Source organism: Pleurodeles waltl, chromosome 1_2 (genome assembly GCF_031143425.1).
Source record: "Pleurodeles waltl isolate 20211129_DDA chromosome 1_2, aPleWal1.hap1.20221129, whole genome shotgun sequence".
NCBI classification, from domain to species: Eukaryota; Metazoa; Chordata; class Amphibia; order Caudata; family Salamandridae; genus Pleurodeles; species Pleurodeles waltl.
In genome coordinates, this window is record NC_090437.1 from 220,821,124 (window position 1) to 220,843,428 (window position 22,305).

The window sequence follows — 22,305 nt, forward strand, 5'->3', positions numbered from 1 at the left end:
CTACCGACATTGTAAATGGCTTTTATCTCTCTTTGAACCTGAATCATTATCATAATTCAGTATGCATACTAACACATCTCGTTCTGTTTTTTTTTACAGCTCATATACTGTAGAAGGTTTACGCTTCGTGTTTTGTATTACACCTCGAGAAAGAATGAAATGTGTCTGAGGTCATTCAAGTTCAGATCAGTCAGCTGAGTTGTCCCAGTCAAATGAAGTGTGTTATGAGTAAGAACCCCTTCGAAATGAGCTGCGACGTTACATAGGTGTAATTTATTGCAGTTTTCCGCCCTGTGTTGTTTAGACATTAATTCTTATGTGAGTTAAAAGCTGACTGCAAGCACAGATAGGTGAAAGTTTGTTGTTAGGTCTGACTCAGCACTACTTAAGCATCTTACTATCGTTATCAACAGCTCATAAAGAATACATACATATAGACATATATAGAATGGTGTTTAGTAAGACGTTATCACCCATTGGTCAGCTCAACTGCCATTTAAGTGTTGCTTTCGCAACCACAACATGGTCAAAAGGTCAGCCCATTTAAACCTCTGGTTTTCATACACGCTGGGACCCAGCATTTTTGTAATTATATGTGCACACCGGCCTAAACAGAAGTGGACTTTCGAGTTAGTGCAGCAACACTTTACGTTTCCAGTGTTTTTTTCCATTCTTTAGCCTTTTTTCTATTATATAGTCGTCCTTATCTGTTTAGACTACTGGTCGGATTGAAAGTCTGTCAAATATTTATCTCCGTTACAAACACTACGGATGCCCCGTCTGCTTTATTACAGGCGCTTTATTACAAATCATTATGTTTTATGGCACCCTGACTACGAACTGTCACCCACGTTTTTTTGGAGTAACCCATCAGCCAAATTTTAAACAGACCTTGGTGGTCATTCTGACCTCGGCGGTAAAAGGCGCCTACCGCCGGTCAGAAATCCTCCATAATCCCGCCGCGGTCGCGGAAACCCGCCACGGTCATTCTGACCCGCAGAAGGCAAACCTCCGAAAATCCGACCGCCACAACAGACCGCCAGACCAGCGGTCGGCGGAAAGGTGGAGGTGACCAAACCTCCACCGCCACGCCAACAGAAATACGCCCATCCCATTACGACCCACGAATCCACGCGGCGGTCATTCAAACGCGGTATTCCATTGGCGGGACACACCGGCGCGGTCAGAATACACACCAACGAACAAAACTCACCCACATTGGACGATTTGAATCCCACACACCTGATACACATACACACACCACTCCCACACACACAATACAATATAAAACACCCACCCACATCACCCACAAACCCCTACGCTTACAAAATCGTAAAGAAGGCAAGAGCGAGACACCAGCATCCAAAACATAACAGCCACAGCCACTCAACACCATCACCCACACATTATCCACACACAAAACAACACACACCACCACACTCAACTCACTTAAATACACATACTCCACCCCACACATCATACACACCACCCCATGGCACCCCAAAGACAACCCCGCTTCACAGACGAAGAACTCAGGGTTATGGTGGAGGAAATCGTTCGTGTAGAGCCCCAGCTGTTCGGCACACAGATACAATACACCAGCATTGCCCGGAGGACGGAGCTATGGCAGAGGATTGTCGACAGGGTGAACGCAGTGGGACAGCACCCCAGAAATCGGGAAGACATCAGGAAGCGATGGAACGACCTACGGGGGAAGGTGCGTTCCATGGTATCCAGGCACAACATCGCCGTGCAGAAGACTGGCGGAGGACCCCCACCTCAACCCCCACAATTCACATCATGGGAGGAGGAAGTCTTGAACATCCTGCATCCTGACGGCCTCGCAGGAGTCGGCGGAGGAATGGATACTGGTAAGTTGAAGCTTCAATACTGCTTCCCCCCCACCTGCATGCCAAATCAGACCCCAACCCTCACCCCCATCCTCGAACCCCATCCTCACCCCCACCCTCACCCCCACCACCATCCTCACCCCCACCACCATCCTCACCCCCACCCCCACCACACCTATTCCCCGCCAATGTCTCACCATCACAACCCACTCATCCCAAAACCTAGGCCTGCATGCGTCCACTAAGCATGGACACCCATCACCAAAGCATGCCCAATGCATATACACATCCCCCCCACAAGCCACCCTCACCAAAGCCCCCACACACGAATGCCAGCACTTGGGGACACGAGAACCCACAGATACACCCATATGCGACACATTGAAACTATAACCATACCTCTATACCCCTGCAGGACCCGACCGTCAACACACCGCGGCGGAGGGGCCAGAATTATCCACACCCCCCACCCAAGAGGCCGTCAGCGATGACAGCAGCTCTGTCGATCTGGACACCGATGACCAGCCCGGACCATCGGGGACCTCTGGACAGTCGGTTCCCCTCACACAGGCACAGGCCACTATAGACCCTAACCCCTCTGGGAACACCAGCACAGCTCCCACCCAGCGGGCCCATGCCTCTGTCTCCAGGGCGCGTCAATCTGCGGTGTGTCTACCACTACAGGGCACCCAGGATAACCCACCACCCCAACAACAACAGGGACCTGGGGGCAGTGGTAGTGGGCACACCGGCCAGGGGGCAGAGGCCCAGGGAAACAGGGCAACTCGGCGGGCAGCTGTGTGACAGGGGGGGGAGGAGAGGCCCAGGGAACCCACTCTCCACGAGGTCCTCACCACCATCATGGGAGCATACAACCGCTCCCAGGAGACGATGGCGACGGTACTGGCCCGGTTCCAGGAGATCCAGGTGCTGCAGGAGGAACACTATCGGGGGTACAGGGAGGACATCCGAGCCATCAACACCACCCTGGTTACCATGGTAGGGCTGCTGCAGGACCTCGTAAACAGCAGGGCGGACACTGAACAACACCCAAGGGCCCCTGCCACTAGCCGGGACCAAGAACAGCCATCCACCTCCGCCGGCGCTAGTGGACAGGAGGCCCCCGCACAGCAGCATCCCACCAGACCCCCACCTCCTGCAGGAGAAGAACCACCCCGCAAGAGGGCCCTGAGATCTCGCAAGACAGAGTAGGATGTCAAGACCCCCGCCAGCAATGGATACCACCTGATGTCATCCCACTGTCCCACATTGTCACCCTGTCCATCCTCGAACTGCCCATGCTCCATCTCTCCACAGGCCTCTGGACAATGCACCTGTGTGACTGTTACTCTGGACTCTGCCATGGACATTCCTTCACCATAGCCCCCACCCACTTGAAACCACCCATCCCATTTTGAGCACTTCAATAAACACCTATTTTGCACCAAAATATCAGGAGTCTGGCTGTGATTTCAATAGATTGTAATTGACATGACAGTGCAAATATGTCCTTGTACATGGTGAAGTCAACAAACACGTGCCACAAAGCTGTAGTCCATGGGGAAACGAAGCACAGGACTCGTAGTGGGGACCCCAGATCTGAAATAGGGACGGAAAAGCCAAAACTCAGTCGTCATACACTGGGGCAAATAGACAGGCAGCAGAGATGCAGGAGAGTAGTTAACATTTACTAAATTATCTTTGAAATGTTACCTGTGTCCTATTGGAAGTACTGTTCAATGATTCTGTCCCTGTTGTCTGTTTCAGCCCCGTCGTCTTCCTCCTCGTCACTCTCCTCAGGTTCCACCGCTGCCACAACACCACCGTCTCGACCATCCTCCTGCAGGAAAGGCACCTGGCGGCGCAAAGCCAGGTTGTGAAGCATGCAGCAGGCCACGATGATGTGACACACCTTCTTAGGTGAGTACATTAGGGATCCACCGGTCATATGCAGGCAGCGAAACCTGGCCTTTAGGAGGCCAAAGGTGCGTTCGATCACCCTCCTAGTACGCCCATGGGCCTCATTGTACCGTTCCTCTGCCCTGGTCCGGGGATTCCTTACTGGGGTCAGTAGCCACGACAGGTTGGGGTACCCAGAGTCACCCACTAGCCATACACGGTGTCTCTGTAGCTGTTCCATCACGTAAGGGATGCTGCTATTCCTGAGGATGTAGGCGTCATGCACTGACCCTGGGAATTTGGCATTTACATGCGAGATGTACTGGTCAGCCAAACACACCACCTGGATGTTCATTGAATGGTAACTTTTTCTGTTCCTGTACACCTGCTCCCTGTCTCTTGGGGGAACCAAAGCCACATGGGTCCCATCAATGGCACCAATTACGTTGGGAATATGTCCAAGGGCGTAGAAATCACCCTTCACTGTAGCCAGTTCGCCCACCTCAGGGAAAATGATGTAGTTCCTCACGGATTTCATCAGGGCAGACAACACTCTGGATAACACCTTTGAAAACATGGGCTGAGACATCCCAGAAGCAATTCCCACGGTTGTCTGAAATGACCCACTTGCCAAGAAATGGAGTACTGACATGACCTGCACCAGAGGGGGAATCCCTGTGGGTTGGCGGATGGGGGACATCAGGTCGGGCTCCAGCCGGGCACACAGTTCATGGATAGTGGCACGGTTAAGACGGTAGGTCAGGATAATGTGGCGTTCTTCCATTGTCGCCAGGTCCACCAGCGGTCGGTACACGGGAGGATTCATCCGTCTCCTCGCCCAACCCAGCGGACGGTGCCTAGGAAGGACAACATGGAGCACACAGTCAGGCAACCCACAGGTACGTACTCACAGCTAGCACAGTATACGATTCTCTATGCAGTGAATGGCGTGTCTGAGTGGCTATGCAAGGCCTAGGCCTGTGTGACGCAGTTGAAATTGAGCCATGTGGGCCCTGGAAATGGCGGCTGCCTGACCTGTGAAGTGTGACAATGGGATGTGAGGTCAATGCGCTGGCGTGGCACACCGCGGCGGGCGGCGGGCGAAGACCGCGGCGCGAAGCCGCATTGGTTAACATTGAAGCCTATGGGTTTCAGGAGCCAATGGCGAAGGGCGCCGGCGGTGGCGGGACACACCGCCGCGGTACGCACCGCCGCGGACGTGACCGTCATTTTCTATCTACTTATCCACTTGCGACTTGAACTTTCACAGGAGAGGACCTATACTGCAAGTGTTGCTGTGACCTCGGTCTGGAAGGGACAATGGCTGCTGCGACTGGGGAAAGGGCCCCTGCCTTCACTGGAGAGGAGTTGGAGAAACTTGTGGATGGGGTCCTCCCCCAGTATGCGCTACTCTACGGTCCTCCAGACCAACAAGTGAGTTTAATTCTATCTGGATTTGGGGCCACTGGCTGGCTTGGGGGCCTGGCGGGGATGGGGGGCATGTTGGGCCTGGCGGGGGGCCTGGCGGGGATGGGGGGCATGTTGGGCATGGCGGGGGGCCTGGCGGGGGGCCTGGCGGGGGGCCTGGCGGGGATGGGGGGCATGTTGGGCATGGCGGGGGGCCTGGCGGGGGGCCTGGCGGGGATGGGGGGCATGTTGGGCATGGCGGGGGGCCTGGCGGGGGGCCTGGCGGGGATGGGGGGCATGTTGGGCCCGGCGGGGGGCCTGGCGGGGATGGGGGGCATGTTGGGCATGGCGGGGGGCCTGGCGGGGATGGGGGGCATGTTGGGCATGGCGGGGGGCCTGGCGGGGGGCCTGGCGGGGATGGGGGGCATGTTGGGCATGGCGGGGGACCTGGCGGGGGGCCTGGCGGGGATGGGGGGCATGTTGGGCCTGGCGGGGGGCCTGGCGGGGATGGGGGGCATGTTGGGCATGGCGGGGGGCCTGGCGGGGATGGGGGGCATGTTGGGCATGGCGGGGGGCCTGGCGGGGGGCCTGGCGGGGATGGGGGGCGTTGGGCCACTGGAAAGGAAAATGCTGAGTAACTTGAACGTGGTATTTCTCCCTCCCTGTACGTGTCACATAGGTCCGCGCCCATGAGAAGATCGGGATTTGGCGTGCCATCGCCAAGGAAGTCCGGGCCCTGGGGGTCCACCATCGACGGGGCACCCACTGCCGCAAGAGGTGGGAGGACATCCGCCGCGGGACCAAGAAGACCGCCGAGTCTCTGCTGGGGATGGCCTCCCAACGTAGGCGGGGTGCCTGCCGTCAACTGAGCCCCCTGATGTTCCGGATCCTGGCGGTGGCCTACCCTGATTTGGATGGGCACGTGAGGGCAGCACAGCAGACACAAGGGGGTGAGTCCAAGCATTATCTACTCTGTTGTTGCGCAGTGGAGGTGTCTAGGTGGGGGAGGAGGGCTGTGGGTCCCCCTAGGCCAGGGCGATATCTGTAGGCTGGGCACCCCCGTAAGCCCCTGTGTCCCCAGCCACCACCCTCAGTAGTGTGTCAGTACAGCCATCCCTGGGCCGTGTCATCCATGGGTGCAGTTGACAACTCTAGGCGTGTAGGGCATGTTCCACGGAATGCGTAGCGGACCCCAAGTGCGCAACTTAGTGCAGGAGGCATCTGTGTCTGTCATGTCCGCTAACTGTACCGGAGATCCATGTAATCAATATCCCTTTATTTCTCTCTCCCCCCCCCCTTTTTGTTTGTCTTTCTGTGCTTGTGTGCATCAGCATCATCAGGCGGAGGAGAAGTGGCATCGGGGCAGGAGGGAGCTGCATCTCACATGGCCCAGGAGGGCCATGCCACAGAGTCAGACTGGACCAGTGAGACGGAGGGCGAGGGGAGCTCCACGACGGGGACGACTGGAGCCTGCAGCGACACGGACACGTCCTCGGAAGGGGGCTCCCTTGCGGGGGTGGCACCATCCGTGCCCCCCGCCATTACAGGTACAGCCGCCACCCAGCGCACCATCTCCGCCCTCCCAGCAGCCCCTCCGCGTTCGCCCCGTGCCCGCTCTGCCAGGAAGCCGGGCATCTCCTTCGCCCCAGGCACCTCAGGCCCTGCCCCTGTTACCCCCGCTGCCCTCAGTGAGGAGGTCATTGACCTCCTCCGAACGCTCATTGTTGGGCAGACTACCCTTTTGAATGCCATCCAGGGGGTGGAGAGGGAGGTTCATCGCAGCAATGCGTACCTGGAGGGCATTCATTCGGGTCAGGCTGCCCATCAGCGATCGTTCCAGGCTCTGGCCTCAGCACTGACGGCAGCCATTGTCCCTGTCTCCTGCCTGCCTCTACTAACTCCCTCCTCCCAGTCTCCTGTTCCTCTGCCTGTCCCACCCACACCATCAGACCAGCCTGCACACACCTCAACACCCAAGAGAAGCTCATCCAAACATAAGCACCACAGATCACGCAGACATTCACACACGCAACATTCCGATGCAGACATGCCAACAGTCACTACCACCTCTGTGACCCCCACCTCCTCGTCTCCCTCCTCCCTCCCTGTGACGTCTACACTCACACCTCCATTCACCTCACCATCAGCCAGTGTTTCCATCACCAGCACACCCTCCACTCCAGTCCGCACACGTGCAGTCACCACCCCCACTGCCATTTACACGTCCCCTGTGTCCTCTCCCACTGTGTCTGTCACCCCCTCTTCCACACCACACAAACGCAGCCACCCACCCACCCAACAGCCATCCACCTCACGACAGCCTATCCCTCCTGCACCTGCACCCAAAGACAGCAAACGTGACTCACCTACAACCACATCCTCTCCCTCCACTCCCATTCCCACTGTACCTACCACTCTCCATTGTCCCAAGAAGCTCTTCCTCGCCACTACTAACTTCTTTCCTGACCCTGAGCCCCCCCCTCCTTCTCGTCGGGGTAAGAAGAGCACCTCAGCCACCACCAGCCCTGCAGCCCCCTTGACAAGGGTGCAGGGGTATTGGAGCCCGCCAGCCCGCATGTCTGGATCTTCGCCCAGCAGCAAGGGGACAGCCAGCCCACCCCCTGGGAAGAGGAGCAGAAGGCGGAAGGGGCGCCGCAGGAGCCCGCCTTCTACATCCCCCCCGGACACCACCCAGAGACAGTCACCAGCCACAGCTCCAAAGGGAGGAAAGGGCCACAGGCCGACGACTAAGGAGGGCAAGGGCAGCAAGTTGGAGAGGTCAGGCAGCAGGCCTGCTGCCCAGGAGGAGCCCACAACCCCCATAGCCGCTGCCCCGGGAGGAACCGGCACAGCTGCCCCGGGAGAGCCCACCAGCCCCATAGCCGCTGCCCAGGGAGGACCCAGCCCAGCTGGCCAGGAGGGCCCCACCACCCACAGCCCAGGTGGGCAGTGAAGGAGCACCATCCCCGCTGCCCAGGAGGGCACCACCAGGCATTTAGCAGTTGGCCATAGACCGTCCGCCGTCTCAAGAACCGCTGAACTGGGCCCTTCAAGGCAAGAACCGCTGAACTGGGCCCTTCAAGGCAAGAACCGCTGAACTGGGCCCCGCCGTCTCAAGAACCGCTGAACTGGGCCCTTCAAGGCAAGAACCGCTGAACTGGGCCCTTCAAGGCAAGAACCGCTGAACTGGGCCCCGCCGTCTCAAGAACCGCTGAACTGGGCCCTTCAAGGCAAGAACCGCTGAACTGGGCCCCGCCGTCTCAAGAACCGCTGAACTGGGCCCTTCAAGGCAAGAACCGCTGAACTGGGCCCTTCAAGGCAAGAACCGCTGAACTGGGCCCCGCCGTCTCAAGAACCGCTGAACTGGGCCCTTCAAGGCAAGAACCGCTGAACTGGGCCCCGCCGTCTCAAGAACCGCTGAACTGGGCCCTTCAAGGCAAGAACCGCTGAACTGGGCCCCGCCGTCTCAAGAACCGCTGAACTGGGCCCTTCAAGGCAAGAACCGCTGAACTGGGCCCTTCAAGGCAAGAACCGCTGAACTGGGCCCCGCCGTCTCAAGAACCGCTGAACTGGGCCCCGCCGTCTCAAGAACCGCTTAACTGGGCCCCGCCGTCTCAGGAACCGCTGAACTGGGCCCTTCAAGGCAAGAACCGCTGGCCCTTTGGCAGACGTGGCAGGGCAGGATCTATCTCGGGCAGGGCTGCAGGATGTCCTCTGGCCAACTTGCCTCCTCCAGTGGCAGTGGGGTCTGTTATGGACTGTTTGGACTGTGGCTTTGCTCTCCCCAGGATGGCCCAGTGGGCAGGCCACCCACTGTATGGACTGTATGGACTGTGGCTTTGCTCTCCCCAGGATGGCCCAGTGGGCAGGCCACCCACTGTATGGACTGTATGGACTGTGGCTTTGCTCTCCCCAGGATGGCCCAGTGGGCAGGCCACCCACTGTATGGACTGTATGGACTGTGGCTTTGCTCTCCCCAGGATGGCCCAGTGGGCAGGCCACCCACTGTATGGACTGTTTGGACTGTGGCTTTGCTCTCCCCAGGATGGCCCAGTGGGCAGGCCACCCACTGTATGGACTGTTTGGACTGTGGCTTTGCTCTCCCCAGGATGGCCCAGTGGGCAGGCCACCCACTGTATGGACTGTATGGACTGTGGCTTTGCTCTCCCCAGGATGGCCCAGTGGGCAGGCCACCCACTGTATGGACTGTATGGACTGTGGCTTTGCTCTCCCCAGGATGGCCCAGTGGGCAGGCCACCCACTGTATGGACTGTTTGGACTGTGGCTTTGCTCTCCCCAGGATGGGCCAGTGGTCATGGAGTCCCCTCGTGGATCTGGCGTCGTGTACTCAAGTGGCTGAGGTGCCCCCCCTTCCCTTCCCCCTGAGGTGCCTGTCCTATTTTCTTTCTGATGCCCCTGCAGTGTTCTCTCCGTGGAGTTCTTGTCGTGGGACTGGGCCTTGCCCCTTTGCACAGGACCCCTGTGATCCACGGACAGTGGTTGGACTACATTTAGTAGCTGTATATATTTTGTACATAGTTTATTTATTTTTTGGGATTAATGGCGTACATATTTCAATATATCTGCCCGTTTATGATCTCTTCTTTTGGTCTTTGCATTATTTCGGAGGGGGGTGGTTTGTGGGTTGTGACAGTGATCTGTGGGAATGCATTGATGTGTGTGTTGTAGTGGGTGTGGGTGGGTGGGTGTGTGCCGGTAATCTTTTCCCTCCCCTGTGTCGTAGGTGCAGTACTCACCGATGTCTTCCGCGCCGCCGGGCGTGCTCCTGGTATATGAGGAGGAATAGGAGTGCGGGGATGACCTGTAACTCTGGCTCCATACTGCCGGAATCTCGCGTGGAGTGCGTAGAGGTGAGCGTTTTCCCGTTCGTAGTCTGTTTCCGCCGTGTTCTTATCGGTGGTGCTCCCGCCCCGGAAAAGGTGGCAGATTGGTGGGTCGTAATAGGGTGGGCGGTACTTTGTCTGCCGCCGGGCTGTTGGCGGGAACCGCCGCGCTGTTTGTTTGTACCGCTGTGGCGGTCGGAGTGTTAAGTTGGCGGGCTGTGTTGGCGGTTCCCGCCAGGGTCAGAATGCCATTTTTAATACCGCCGGTCTGTTCGCGGTCCGACCGCCGCCTCTCCGCCGACCGCCAAGGTCAGAATGAGGGCCCTTGTGTCTTATGTTACAGTAATTCAAAGCTGATAAGTGTTTTTCTTTATCTTAATAAGAATCATAATTTCCTGTGATTTTCAAAAAACTGAAAGGGATTTTATAACTTTTCTAAGTACACTTGCTTGCTAGGAAGTATCCGTAATCAGTAAGGGAGACTTCTGTATGAGATGTATGAATACAGGAAATATTTATACTTTAGTATTCAGCTCCATTTGCATTTGTGTTGCCTGATTCTTGGCTGGTAATTATCAAATGGCATCAGAAATAGGGGTTGCGAACTAGGGAAATACGCTAAAGCAAACAACATGAAATTTGCTGAAAATTATCTGAGAATTTGTGTTATTGCATGAAATGCACATTTGTCAACGTAATGCATTATTTTAGCATGAAATGGACCCTTGTATCAAATTCTGGCCAGAGAAAGCATTTTGGGCAGAAACAAGTAGTGCAAAAAAGAAACGAAACAAAAGCTGCTTGTGTTCTGTTATTCCTGTGCATTTGTAGTAAACTTTTATTGTGAATAGTGTGTTTGTGGTAAAATTTTACTGTGAATGGCACATAATTACCTGAAATTGTATAATGGCATAATATTGGGAAATTCGAGTAACAAGCATAATGCAAAATTCCTGAAATTATGCTAGCATAATTTAAATGCCACCCAAGTCTACTCCGTATCCAGACCAATGGATATATTTGTTACAAGGGATCCTGGACTTAGAGATGATGGGAAAGGAATTTAAGTCACTTTACCAATGTACACATGCACCAAGGAGCGTAGTAAATGGACCTGTGGTCTTCCTAGTGCAGGATCGTCCCCCAAATACAGGATGGCTAAATATTGGCTTGAAGCAAGTCACCAGGTACATTCAAAGCATTTTAAAAATGAAAAGTCAACAACATACTTCCCATGATTGGCCAGGGGAAGGTGTAATCATCCTTTGATTTATATAATACACACATCCATGTCACCATGTGACTTGCACAGCAGTGTTTGCTAGATCTTGGACCACATTTTCAACTGCTGTTCTTTGTATAAGGGTTGGAATCCTCTTCCTGGTTCTTCATTGAGGTAGTTGTTGTACAATCAACAAATTAGGCTGTATCCTATACCTAGATGGCTAAATAGGCGGCTAAATACAATGATACACTATCTTATTTTATTGCATAGATTCCTCCATAAAATCAAATCATCCAACCACCCAGGAATTTGAGATTATGGTTGTAATCTTTAGAATGCAGTTGTATCAATGTTCATTAAAGAGGTGATATCTTCCAGGCTTAATGTTTGCTTGATGAAGGATTCGAAGCCATGCAAAATGTTAGATATTGTGGCTGGGTCTTCTTGGACTTAATTAGTGGTGGGTATAGCAATTGTGATATTGAAAATGTTTGTGGTGTAGCCATTGATTCGATGAAGCTATTAAATGTGCTGTGGTGCTTTCAGCATGTTAACAGTAGGGTACCCAGTTCTTTCATCTGCTGCAACATTAGTATCCAGCATTTGAGGACTATCAAGTGGATTTATGTGACATGTGGAACTTGATGTACGAGTAGCTTCAAACCCAAAGCTTTTTCACAGGAGTTTTCCTTTCCTTTCAGTCTTCCTTCCAAATGATGCTGACTGTGAACTGTGGGGGTTATGACTGTGGGGGGGTATTAATGTTGGCGGTGGCAAGGATCGAAAATGTTATGACAAGCTCATATGAGGACAGGCTGTTGTTGCAGGTTCACATAAAATTGTGTCTCAGGCACTTAAAAGTAGCTTTCGGATGGAACTTTATCTGCTGTCCCAGTCAGCTAAGTACATCAAAGTGGTTGAAACTCCAGAGCAGATGCCCAGGAATCAGTAGTTAAACTTCTTAGTGAAGCAAAACTATAGGTCCCCCCCTCAATCCTGTCCAGTGTTGTAGAGATTTCTTGTAGATCAACTGTTATATCCATGGCATTCTATTCCGTCCTAAATCTCCACTCAATTTCTTCAAACATCTGGCACCTGGACCAGATTTGCAGCAATAACATGCATGCAATAGTGGTGGTTAGATGCTGGAAATGAAAGGGTGATTCTTTCTTTTGTGAACATCACTAAAATGGGGTTGCTTGTTAATTGCATCACCCTTTAGGGTCTGGGTCCCTCAACCTCTGATCTGTTAAAGTTAGAAAGATCTAGCACTTATTTTTATCTGGGAGTTCTTCTGACCGCACTTTCAAGCCCTAAAGCAGAAAACTAAATATTTTCTATTTACATTTAAATAATCATCGAATTTATGTTATTTGGCTCCAGGACATCCAAAGGAACAATGAGAAAAGTAATAATCTGACATAAAAATTGCAGCAAGGAATAAAATCACAAAATCCAAAAAATGGCCGCAGAGGCAAAGCTCACATAAAACATCTCAGATAATTAATATCTGCAGTAATTACCCACAAATAATAAGCAGTATTAGGAAATAGGTTCGCAATAGAACTTGATCACTTTGGTCTCAGTGCATGACAACACTTGAGACCAGTAAACCGTTTTTAGAGTCAATCTATCTGCCCGACAAATCTGGTCAGGGGCAGTTCAGAGTTTAGATAAAACTAGCCTCTTGCACCAGCTGGAAATAGATCTCAACCAGGGAACCTTCAGGGCACGATCTTATTCTAATAGATCTCCTAGAGTGTCTCTGTAATCTGAGAGCTCAGGAGTCATCCAAATGCAGACCCAAAATAATAAAGGCTTCAGCTGGGCCAAATCAGATACACGTTTGGAGCCTAAGTCAAAAAAAGGTGGAGTGAGAGGGGACTAATAGGTATGATAACTAATGACCTAGCAAAGCTGTTCTCTGCTACAGTTAGCTTGAAAGTGTTGGAATGACCCCAAATTGCAGCTCCATACAGAGCAGTATTCTGGGCTTTAGCACGGTATGCTTTTAGAGCAGGTGAGATAGATTGGGAATGTGTCCGCTTGAAAAATCGGAGGATAGCATTGGATCTGTGGGACAGTAAGAGAACACCTTTATTAATCTGGGGCCCTCAGTGATATTTGTGAGTTATTGTCACACCCAGTTAATCAAAACTATACACCCTTTATATCGGGAACAACTCTGACAGTGGTTCTTTTTGGTGTACTGTTTCCAAAATCATAAACTTGGTATTTGCCACATTCAACTCGAGTCCACTAGCCCTACTAAACACCTGTGCAGCAGGTTTTGGGGGCCCTTAGGAGACTTTGAAATTATGAAGTCTTCAGCAAAAAGCAATATTGCAATTTTTGTTCCATTGAGGCTGGGGGAATCACTGACACACTTTTATAGCTCCTCTACTACGTAATTAAAATACAAAGTAAACAGGGTAGGTGAACGTGAGCACCCCTGTCTGACTCCGCAGAGTATTGGGATATGTTTGGTTAGCTCACACTTGCCCCCCATAGGACCTGTGCATAGTTTCTATCATGAAGTCTGATAAACAGATACATTAGACCGCCTGGTTCCTGCATGTTTTCAAGCACATGCCATCGCTTCTCGCGGGATACAAGGTCAAACGCAGTTCGAAGGTCAACAAGCCACGTACATTTTCTGTTTACTCAGCAAAGCATATTTCCAATACAAGAGGGAAAATTGTAAAACTTGGGGGCATATTTATACTCCGTTTGCGCCGAATTTGCGTCGTTTTTTTCGACGCAAATTCGGCGCAAAACTAACGCCATATTTATACTTTGGCGTTAGACGCGTCTAGCGCCAAAGTATGAGGAAAGAGCGTCATTTTTTTCCGTGAACGCCTTCCTTGCGTTAATGAGATGCAAGGTAGGCGTTCCCGTCTAAAAAAATGACTGCGCTGCAAATGCGTTGTATTTATACTCCCGGGCAAAAATGACGCCCGGGAGTGGGCGGGGCAAAAAACCCCGCATTTGCGCCGGATTTTAGCGCCTGGGTCAGGGCAGGCGTTAAGGGACCTGTGGGCTCAAAATGAGCCCACAGCTGCCCTCCATGCCCCCAGGGACCCCCCCGCCACCCTTGCCCACCCCAGGAGGACACCCAAGGCTGGAGGGACCCACCCCAGGGACATTCAGGTAAGTTCAGGTAAGTATAATTTTTTTTGGCATAGGGGGGCCTGATTTGTGCCCCCCTACATGCCTCAATGCCCAATGACCATGCCCAGGGGACATAAGTCCCCTGGGCATGGCCATTGGGCAAGGGGGCATGACTCCTGTCTTTACAAAGACAGGAGTCATGTAAATGGCGTCTGGGCGTCGTTAAAAATGGCGCAAATCGGGTGGAGGCGATTTTTTGCGTCAACCTGACTTGCACCATTTGTAAGACGCCCTAGCGCCATTTTTCCCAACGCCGGCGCTGCCTGGTGTACGTGGTTTTTTTCCACGCACACCTGGCAGCGCCGGTCTGCTTGCGCCGGCTAACGTCATTCAATAAATACGGCGCCCGCATGGCGCTTCAGAATGGCGTTAGCCGGCGCAAAATTTTTTGACGCTAAACTGCGTTAGCGCAGTTTAGCGTCAAAAAGTATAAATACGGGCCTTGATTTATAGTATTGGTCTTGGCACAAAAACCTGCCTGCAGAAGGCTTATCCTTATTCTAGAAATGCAGTTTTGCAATACATGCCTGCAAAACATCTTCTGCAGGTTATCGAAAAGGCTAATAGGCCTTTAATTTGCAGGATAGTCCTTGATGCCTTCTTATACACATATATTATTACAGCCCCCCTCCAGTTGTAAGGGATCTCCCTCCCACTGCTATCGCATTTGACAGGAGATTCACATAAATAGTTCAGAGCTAGGGTTCAGACTTGTATAAGTCTCCTGGTATACGATCGGAGCCCAGTGTCTTAGATGGTTTTAATCTTTCAATAGCAGAAAGAGTGTCTTCAAGTCTAAAGCAGACTTTGTCCATTTACCTACTGACCTTATTAAATTTATCTCCACATGGACTCGAATTAGCCTCACAGGGCAATTCTTTGTTGGTGCTGTCTAATGCATACAGTTCGAGAAAATGTGCTTCTCATCTCTCTGGAAGGATGTGACAATGCCCAGGGTTTGTACTCTCAAGGCTCCCATGAGTAACTATATGCCAAAAAGTATGATTGACTTCAACTTTAAGGGCTTGCAGCCTGCCTTGCCAGTCTTTATCTTCGTAGTATTGTTTAGCCTGATGGAGTGCTATCTTGTATCTGGAACAAGCTTCATTGATTTCTAAGAGTTCCGAACCTCTGACTGATCTTTTAAGCTCCTGCTTGGCCAGTTCGCAGTCGTGTGAGAACCACTTGGGGTCTTTTCAAGGGGTTTCGGACTTGCAATAAGACTTTTTGTAGGAGATGCCCTGCAATGTGCATGAATCTCAAAATATTGATGAGTGGCTTCAATAAGTTCTCATATCCAGAAAAATAATGCATAAACGATTGATAGATCTGTGCATGCAATATTGGATTTGTCATTACTTTAGGCCACAGTACTTTCCCAAAGATATTTGCTACAATCGTTGCAGGACACATGCTAAAGCTAGTAAACATTAGTATCTTAATGTCGTCCCCAGAAAGTGTGGTGATCAGAGGATTATTGTTGATGTCACTATGATAGGTGACCTCCATATCTTGTAGCTGTGGTCAAAGGTTTGCATCCAATAAAATGAAATCAATGGCACTAGATTGGCTACCCCTCTTAAACGTGGCAGCTCTATTCTAAACCCATTAATAAAATCTTAGTCAGTCACCAAGGTTTTCTGGAAAAGACAAACATTGTATTGACCTATGAAAGATAGCCAATCTTGGTTGCTAAGCTTAGCCTTTACCCTGGCCAAATTTCATGAGGCAAGGGTTAAACCATTATGCTGGGCAGTTTGTTTCAAAAGCATATTATGGTCGCTCCCCTATCACAGACAGTGGTTGGCTATCAAATCTAAGATCTATTGATTTGGTGATTTTGGGATGACCCCCTCGGCCAGAGATGACTGCAGACCCCTTCAGGTTTGCAAGAGGGTTTATGGAAATGTTTGTTTCCCCATAGCTCTGTCATACAGCTTGTGAGCCAGTCCGTTAATATTCCAGAAACATGGCCTGAGCTCTCCATGTGTAGCAGTGCCTGGATGGGTGTTTTGTCATGTCAGTAATCTGGTCATATTCAGGGCTCCCGACATTCAGTCCCAGTCTGGTATGTCCTTATAGCCTATGTCAGCCTTTCTGGGGGATTTTCTGGCAAATTGCATTTCAGGAACTGGAGATTTACTCAAAGTCCAAACTGGTGTGTCATGGTGAGCAAAAGAATGATGGATTAAACCCAGATCTGTGACTGGGGGTGAGTGTTTGAACAGTTTCAGCACTCCGACCATCATCCTTTTGTATTGTTAACGTTGCCCTACGTGGAAGGGTATTCTCAGATGTGGGTCCCATGCCCACTGTGCCACCGGATTTAAACTAGCCTGGCTGATGAAGTGTGATACTCTGAAACTGGTCCCAGGATGTTTGTTTCCGGTCCAGGGAGGTCTTGGTCTGGTAGTTTGGGCTGGACTGTAGCCACGGGGAACAGGGTCATGGCTGATTTGCATATGGCTAGGACCAAACTGGGGTGGCATGGTGAGCAAAACAATGATGGATTAAACTCAGATCTGTGATTGGGGGAGTGTTTGAAAAGTTTTAGCACTCCGTTCATCATCCTTTTCTGTTGTTGACGTTTCCCAAAGTGGGAAGGGTCTGCCCAGACTTGAGTCCCTTGCTCACTTGATTCAAGTGCGCCTGGCTGATGAAGGGTGATACTCTGAAACCAGTCCTAGAATGCTTGTTTCAGGTCCAGGGAGGACCTGGCCTGGATGTTTGGGCTGGACTGTTCCCATGGGGAACAGGGGAAAGACTGATTTGCATATGGCTGGGTCCAAGCTGGGGTGGCATGGTGAGCAAATAAATGATAGATTAAACTCAGATCTGTGACGTGTGGTGAGTTTAAAAACGTTTCAGCAGTCGGTCTATCATCCTTTTGTGTTGTTAAAGGTGCCCTAAGTGGGAAGGGTATGCCCAGATGTGGGCCCCATGCCCACTGTGCCACTGGATTTAAGTTAGCCTGTCTGATGAAGGATGATACTCTGGAACTGGTCCCAGGATGCTTGTTTCCAGTCAAGGGATGGCCTTGCCTGGCAGCTCAGGAATGAACTGTTCCCATGGGGAACAAGGTCAATACTGATTTGAATATGGCTGGGTCCAAACTGGGGTTAGCAGGGTTAGCAAAAGAATGATGGATTTAACCTAGATCAGTGACCGGTGGTGAGTGCTTGAAAAAGTTTCAGCACTCTGTCTATCATCATTTAGTGTTGCTAAAGTTGCCCTAAGTGGGAAGAGAATGCTCAGAAGCGGGTCCCGTGCTCACTTTGCAACTGGATTCAAGATAGTCTGCCTGATGAAGGGTGATACTTAGAGACCGGTCCCAGTGTGCCTGTTGCCAGTCCAGGGAGGACCTGGCCTGGCAGCTCATGCTGGACTCTTCCTATAAGGAACAGGGTTAAGACTGAGTTGCATATTGCTGGGTCCAAACTGGAGTGGCATGATAAGCAAGAGAATGATAGATTAAACCCGATCTGTGACTGGGGGTGAGTGTTTGAAAAGTTTCAGCACTCTGTCCATCATCCTGTTGCAAGATTTACTGAGAGCACTCTTTATTATGGAATAGACATTTCTGGGTCGGATCGGTATTATATTGTGCTCTCTTGTGGCCCCAGAATGTGTGGCTATCCTATACTCCTGCTCGGGTAGTTATAATCTCCACCCAGCTTCTAAGTGTTACAGCCTGTTTCAATACATTCTGAGTTAGCTCGGTCGAACCCCAGGTAACCTTAGTGGAATTGTTTTGCTGTGCTGGGGCTGGATTGATAAATTCAATTGAGATGATCTCTTTTGAGGTAACCTCTTTGAACAAGTCCAGGGAGCAAAGGAGCTTCAAAATATTTCTCCTATTTAAAATGTTGCATGGGCCCCTGGATATATATTCAGAATATAAAAGCATACAGGCTGTTTCATGTGGAAGGCTAGCTTCCTTATCAGGCCAAAACTCTACATTATCCATAGTTGTTCTTTGTTCCCCTGAGAGGTAGCCACTGTGCATTCACTTGTAGGATTGGGGTCTAGGACAGAGCAGAGCTGTTATGAGCCAGTTGTAAACTCATGGGGCCAGCCTCACCCCTAGTCCCCATGTCTGCTGCCTCATCTCCATTGCAGCCTTCCTCCTTAGGGATTGGGTGAGTCTTTGTGACAGTGTCTCTTTGAGTTCTTAGCAGCCTGTTTCATCAGGTGGGCAGGGGGTATTAGAGTCTAGTACTTGGTCACTGACCATGAGTGGAATTGGAGTAACTGATGAAGCTATTTCCTAGATGGCATCAGTTTCACTGATCATCTCCTGTGGTAAGCCTGGTGCTTCTGAGTCTTTTCCTTTACCAATAACCACTTTTTGTTCTTGATCAAGGGTGGATGGTTTAGCTCCTCTGTTAAAAATTGGGTAGGCTGCCAAACTATTTGGCAGAACGTTTTTTTTGTTATTGCACACCCTTCCTTTTTTTAGCCCTTTTAGATTCTGGAGCGTCTTCCCTTGTCAGGTGGCCCTCCTCTTGAGTATGTGCTGATTAGACTGGTGTTTCCCAGACTCAGCTCCTAAGGCTACCATACTGCAGTTTGTGCCTTGGCTAATTCTACCCCAAGGATTTCTGCACTGCAGTTCTGCAGCATCCCCTGGGAATACTTTGATTGTGTACTGCTCATGTGCCAGTGCAGCAGTGCAATTGCCTGTTGCTTATTTATGTGCATGCCCAGGGCCTCTGTGGGGTCTTTCCTTAACAGTCCGCTTAAGCTTGTTAAGCAACTGTGGCATTTTCTCAGGCAGAGCTCACAATTTATCCAGGACAGGTGAGCAATTGCAATCTTGACTGGTACCTTCTGTGCCTACCTGTACTCTTCTAATCAGGTTCTTTAAGATTGCAATTTTCTCACCGATTCCAGCTAACTACATTTCCAGGGTCTTCAAGAGGCTGATCTGTATGTCCATTTGTTTGTCTGAAAATTCACTGACCCCACTGAGCTTTGTAGGGTTCTGAGCATTGTTGTCAAGAGCCCCGCTTGGTGATCCTTCCTCACTTTGCAATGTGACTGAAAACAGATGGAGCTTCCTTAGCATATGCAGACATCATGTTTTTCTATTCCTTGGAGTAGAGATATGATTGATCATGTCAGCAGTTATGCCTACCTGTTGCTCATCTGTTCCTTGGATCTGTTTAGCACCCTTCTGATCTGTTTAATTAATGTCCTACCCACAGGACTTCTGAGCATGGAGTAGTTACTCCCATGAAGTCTTTCTTCATTTGACAGAGTAATTCCACTGCAGGAAAGTTTTGGCTTATTTCTTTTCCTTCCAGTTGGTTAATTAGGTGTGACAAATTGTCTCCTCCCATCCATAAGCTGAGCGACTGCAGCAAAGAGTTATCATCAAGCATGATTGGTCCCTGTAATCTCATGTTGGTCCTCCTCATTATTATCTCTGACCGCTCTTGATGCGGGAAATCTCCATTAAAATCTCTAGCTGCTCTTAGTGCGGGAGACTCAAGCTGACACTCAATTTGTGGTAACCATGCCCTCGCCCTCAACAGTGTTATCCAAGTTATGTCTTATACTCCCTTGCTCTGTGCTACTTTCAGGTCCCTTCGCCTCACTTGGGTCATTATGTACTACCACTGTGGGCTTAGTAGAATAGGTAGCTCCTTGATGTTATTGTTAATTGAGCATATTACTGCACCAGCACCATTTGATTAAGTAAACTTTGTCGTAATTTTGGATTGGAGCAGCCCAGCAGTACCACCTCTGAGAGAGCTACAGTCATCCAGTTGAGTGTTGATTATGAGCAGCTTGGGAGTTAGTGGAACGAGTGGTGGAGTCTGATCTGACCACCTTGGAGGTACCTGAGATTGTTTTTTTGCTCTCTTCTTGGGCATCGCTGGTCCTCCAATGTTTCCGGACCACATAATGCAGTATTTATACGACTGCTTCTAACACTGTTTCCATCAAAGGAAGGCCAGATATGATTTTTCTACCAGCCCTAGACACCCTGGGGACTTTACCCGCTATGTCCCTAATGAACTGCTGTACTAGAAAGGGCTGGCCAAACTACTTGAAGCTGGATGGAGCTGTGTTGAGCTGCCTTTTGGACGGTTGAGGAATTACAGTGCCAGGTGAAATATGTGCCGCCTTAGACTAATACCAGGCGTTTCCATGCCCACCTGCAGCGCACCCAGCCACCTAGGACCTCTCCACATGGCAATCCACACAGCAACAGCCAGATGGTTGTGCAACACTCCTTCCCTAGCCTCTCCTTGACAGCCCCCACCAACAGCCACTTCACTCTTTTCAACTGTTTTCTACTATCTCCCCCTGTGTCTTGATGTTTCTTCTGCAGCAACTGTGGCTCTCTTTGTAATTCAGGTCATCACCGAGGCTGCTGTGTGCCATTTTTTCAGCTCCTTATAGTAACGCTTAACCTTCCCAAGGCCTTATTACTCTCCAGTGTTGCCGGAGAAGAGGCATGAGCACACTGGGTGCCCTGGCGAAAGAGATTCTATCAAGGTCCAGCTCCAAGTACCAAGTGCTACAGAAGCTTTAGAAGTGGAACTAAACAGTATTGTTGAACTAGCCCTGGGGAAGTTAAGAGGCAGACAGATAATGGCAAATCATATGCCGCTTTGGGTGTAGATTTATGTGAGGTGCGAGTTGGAGGCGCAAGCAGGGATTGAACAGGATAGAGCAGAATATGATGACCACTACAGGTCCCTGTGGCAGCAGTGGCAGTGAGAGCTATAACAGCAGTAAAGGCACCCACTTCTGCTTAATGCACCTTCCACCTGTGTGCTCAATTTGCTGCTGTGTTCACCCTGACTCCCCTTCTGTCCCCCCCTGTCCCTGAGCATCGGCAGCCATCCACTGGGGCTGACTAAGTCACAAGGACCGCAGATAAAGCAAGCAGGAGGCTGGAAACTGGTCGCCAGTAGATGTTAAAAACACATTTTGCACCTCACGTGGTCCTATTTGTAGAGTTGCTGCAACTGCTCTGTCTCCAAGAGTCAATCAATCAATCAATCAAAAAAATGTATAGAGCACGCTACTCACCGATGGGGGTCAAGGCCCTGGTGGAGGGGGGGAAGGAGGGTTACTGTTCAAACAGCCACGTCTTGAGGATTGTTCTGAAGCGCAGGAGGTCCTGAGTCTTGTGGAGGTTGGTGGGGAGTAGGGTTAGAGTATGGAGACTGCTTGGCCCCTCCTCTCCACTCCTCTGCCTCCTTGTGTGCTGGGCAATCCTCTCCACGTTCCCCTGGGTCTCAGCCGCTTTCCGGGCCCAGCCGAGCTGTCAGACCAAAACACGGACCCTTCTGCATTCAAATCATTGCAAACCAATTTGTGTGATCTATCACTTGCTCCAGTTATTAAGATAATGGAGGGCTAACGACTAACGTCCCTCAGTAATGGTTCCGAAATAATGTAAGAACGTGACTCAAAATTATTGGAAACATTGAAGCACACATCAAAAGGGCCTATTTTGTTTGAAACCCAAAGCTGCTCAGGCTCCGATTTGTTTGGAATTCGGTGTTATCATGAAGGGGGGCTTTATTCTGTTTGCTAAAAATGTATGACAACTGCCGAATGCTCATTCTCTTTTTATTTAAGGGTTGCATTTAAAACGAGTAAAAAGCACAACTCATGATGAGACTAATTTTTGCTCTGTTGACTACGGGGTGTACATCCATTTGGGATTCTTCTATTACAGGCACATCCTTCAAACAAGTTGCTACTAAGGCCCATGCATGAACGGTTATAAATCCCTATAGCTTCCAACTTCCCAGTAATATTTGAATACTTCTAACCCACCATGTATAAAGTTAAAAAGTATGAGCTTAAACATGGGCAGCTTTCGTACAAAAGACATGATCCCACCCTAGAAGTATTATTGGCAATCTGAAAGCACCATCTTTGT